Source organism: Tiliqua scincoides, chromosome 4 (assembly GCF_035046505.1).
Source record: "Tiliqua scincoides isolate rTilSci1 chromosome 4, rTilSci1.hap2, whole genome shotgun sequence".
In the NCBI taxonomy this organism is placed as follows: Eukaryota; Metazoa; Chordata; class Lepidosauria; order Squamata; family Scincidae; genus Tiliqua; species Tiliqua scincoides.
Genome location: NC_089824.1, coordinates 145,814,249 through 145,818,304, shown reverse-complemented (window position 1 = coordinate 145,818,304; position 4,056 = coordinate 145,814,249). Strand labels below are relative to the sequence as shown.

Sequence of the window (4,056 nt, the reverse complement as noted above, 5' to 3'; positions counted from 1 at the left end):
CACCCATCTATAGAGCCCTTGGGGTAGAACCAACTAATAGAACCTCCTTTCCATTTTTATCCTGCCTTTCTTTCAAGGAGTTCAGGACAGCGTGCTTGGTCCTCCCATTTATTTCTCAGAACAACCCTAAGAGATAGATTAGATTGAAAGATAATAACTGACTAAGGGTGCAATCCTAACCTTGTGTTAGGAGTGTTGCAAATGCAGCGTAAAGCACATTTGTACCTCTTTGTGAGCAAGTCGCACCAGTGCATGGAGGTGCACTGGAGCATGGAGGCTGCATCCAGCCTCCATGGTGGCTTGCGCTAGGAAGTCTGCATTGGTCAATCTCAGCCTACACAGGGGTCTGGGGAGGGTGGGGAGAAGGCAGGGAGGAGGTGGGAGGGAGGCATTCCGTGGTGGGGGAGGTCAGGCAAAGGGCTGGCAGGCAGGGAGCAGGAAGCGGGGCTGAGACCTGACAGTTATGCTGGATCCCAACCCCATTCCCTGAGCAACATGGAGCGGCTCCAAGCCACTCCATTCTCCTCAGACTTGTGCCACCTCCTGAGATAGCACAGGTCCAAGGAGACCCATTGGGGCTGTGGTGGCTTACCTGGGGGTACGAGTTTCACCTTGTCTCCAGCCGAGCCAATTCTGGCCCCAATCTTGCACTGGATCCAGCTCAGGCCTTCTTGCCTGGCTATTCTAGCGCGAGATAGGATTGCACTGCACAAGTAATTCAGTAGTTTTGAAACTAAGCAGGGATCCGAACCCAGGACTCCCTCCCAAGTCTCCCTAGGTCTTTCCCCCTAACCATTACACTACACTGCCATTTCATGAATTCCACAGTGGTATTTTTTTTTCATTCACTCCAAAATGATTTTTCTTATCTAAAATGTCACTGATTAGGATAGAATTTCTGGAATAGCAAACATGCTGTATTAAAAAGAATAAAAAATAGAAATGGTTTTTCTTTTTCTTTTTTTTTAAAGGAAGTTCAAATTCTTCTGAAGCCATTTCTGCCCAACGCTGCATATGCACAACAGAGATCAAATGTGTGCACCTGTGGGCTGGGCAGAACTGGATTAAGTGCCCTGTCACGGCAAAGCTTTTTTTCTGCCTGTATCAATGAAGCTCATTTCCCACACCACTCCAAAGGGTAAGAATGGCAGGTGATGCTATGCAGATGACTCCGCAGTCTGAGATAGCCTCCCATCTCTCACTGCACATCTCTTGCTGCTGCAGCCCATAGTAAACACAGAGATGTTTCTCTGTGTGTGTGTGTCTCTTAACCAGCTCACCATTAAAGGTAGATTTCCTCTCGGCAATAAAAGTTGCAAGGAGAAAAATCTGCTCATTAGACGCACTGTGGAAATGGGAGCCGCACTCCACATTGTCTTTCCTCATCCAAGCCCTAGCACTAATGTGAAAGCTGCAAGAACAAAATGTACCTTATCATCTGGGAAGACTTCCAGGTTCATTTTGAAGTGAGAGATGCTCAGCTTGGCACGTACCGGGGAAGGTACTTGCCTGTCACTTTGCCACCAGGTACAACACGGCAGGCACTTTGCTTGCTGGAACACGTGCAAGTAGACAACACTGATTCTCCCCACCCCACAGCCAACCATCATCAGCCTTTTCAGTAAATGAGAGAGCACAGTGATGCTGATAGACATGTCATTGTAGCGTGATTTCCTTTCTCCAAACAGCAGCAGAGTGTTTTGCCTGTATTGCAATTACAATTATCTAGCTGATGACAAATGGTCCAGAGAATTCCACTGCTCCACTGAAGGCAGGCTTCTAAAGTGGAAGTCTGGTTGGTTGGCAACCTTCAGTCTCAAAAGACTATGGTATAAGCCTACAGCACCTGGTATTCCCAGGTGGTCTCCCATCCAAATATAACCAGGCCTGACCCTGCTTAGCTTCTGAGATCAGACGAGATCAGGCATGTGCAGGGAAGTCTGATTCAAACACACTAGTGCTGCTGTGGATTCCTTTTTATGTCTTTGGTCGCCCCAGGTTTAGCAGCAGCTCTGGTGTCATCGGCAGGAAGGAAATTGCTTCTTGGAAGTTGTAGTTCCTGTACATAGCCATGACTGAGAACCATTTGGAACGTCAACCAATCTACTTCTGAAACAAACATACCGGGGAAGAAGGATTGAAGTTACCACAAGTTACCACATAAAAATGGTATGGGACAAGTAACCGCATCCAAATGCCTTCATGAAAACCACTGGGAAAACCGAACTAACTAGAAAGAATACTCAACCAAGGAGAGGTTGAATTCCAGATATCCAAAGGTTACGTTGTCACCTGCAGGCTTAGTATGAGAACTTCACCATTCTTTATGAGCATTTTGGGAGGGGGAACTGAATTGGGTACCCATAATGTGTCCATCTATGCTACTTTGGAAGACCTAATTAGAAGTTCAGAAACAATGAAATATCCAATTTTTCAACTGTGAATCATCCAGTGCCTAAGCTAGTCTCTGGAGGGTCATTTTCACAGTAAATTAATCTTCCTAATGTCAGGCTTAAATTATCAGTGGTGACATGCATGGCCATTGAGTTAGTAGTAGCAGCGGCAGCAGCAGTTCTACAGCAGCAAGGTGTGGTGGTGACACTGATGATATTGAGTCTGACACTGCATAAAATTGGTTTAAAATTAAAATAACTCTGATGACAAGCAAAATGGGGGGTAACTCCTCATCAGAACCGAAGACTGTCATTAAGCTTTGAGTTTGGTGGCTTATTTCTGGATAGTGGAGAAGGACCAAGTCTAATGAATATTGCTAATATAGGTATGGGGAGGGCATTCAACCTGGGAGTTGGTTGCTTGCCACGTAATTACAGGCAGGTTGTGTTGAATATATGGAAACAGGAAAACTAGAAGCAACGAGATTTTATGCCCCATGCTAGTACTAAAGACTACTGCTTATCACAAGCATATCTGCCAGACATTATTGTCACCTCCTGGGCACTATCAATTTTCTAGGTTTTGTGCTTTGGTCACACTGTAAGCTTTAGTGTGGACAACATCCTCTAGAGTCACCAGGCAGACTGTTGTTTTACTTTCTTCCACAGAAGTGAATGGCAGCTGTTCCCTGTATGAAGAAAAGCAGCATTTGTGGATACTGTTGGCCGTGAATCCAAATCGGTTCCCCAATCAATGACACTTGGCAACATGGCCTCTGCTAATAGGAACTTTTCCAGGTGCACAGTGTTTGGAGACAAAAATGCACACAGACTGGGGAGAGAATTCTTTCCTCTGATCTACACATGTTCATCTGAACACCTGAAAAGAGCCTCACGTGTACATCTGAATACGTTCAAGGTTTTCAATATTAACATGCATAGATGAGCTTTCTCTCCCAACTTTGTATGTTCAGTGTCCACACAGTCTGAATGCATGAACAGAGCTGCATGCAAGCCCATTGGATGCCCTTTATGTGATTACTCATATAATCGTATCTTTGCCTCAGTAAAGGAGCATGGATGGTCTTCCAATGAAGTGGCCTGAAAAGTTTGTGTCAAGTGGTGAGCTGGGGTTGCAGTGAAATGATAAGCAACTCATCTCTGTCTGCCATTCCCTCTAGCCTGCCTCCACCAGAGCTTCTCCAGCTGGCACTCTAATCCTTTTCCCTCTTGCTGGAGGAAGACGGACCAAAGAAGAAAATACCTTGCCAATTCACGCTCCCTGCCCACCCAGCTCCTTAGGAAAGCAGCCAAGTTGGCCGGAAAAGGGGAAGGCATGCACTCCCAGAATGCTCAGCCCTTCCCATTTATTTGAAACAGGACCCATATGGATAAAAGAGGTGGTGATGAAAGAGGAGAAGAAGGGCTTCTTATTCACCTGGGGAGGGGCACAAAGTTTTATTTGTTTTATTGGAGCACAAAGGAGGGGCACAGAGTTTTATTTGTTTTGTTGGGGGGCAGGCAGAATTCTTGGGCTGCCTCAGCTGTGACTGCATGATACATGCTGTGACTTTTTCTGAAGAGCTAACAATATGACACACAGGTTCAGATTACTAGCACTAACCTTATCTGAATTAAGTCATTCAAATGCCACTTGGAAAAA

The 4,056-nt window shown here is 45.6% G+C and overlaps 1 pseudogene; it reads right to left on the bottom strand.

The window, feature by feature from the left end:
* Positions 1 to 1,834: 1,834 nt before the first annotated feature.
* Positions 1,835 to 1,952, bottom strand: LOC136649867 (5S ribosomal RNA; annotated as a pseudogene).
* Between the last annotated feature and the right edge of the window lie 2,104 nt (positions 1,953 to 4,056).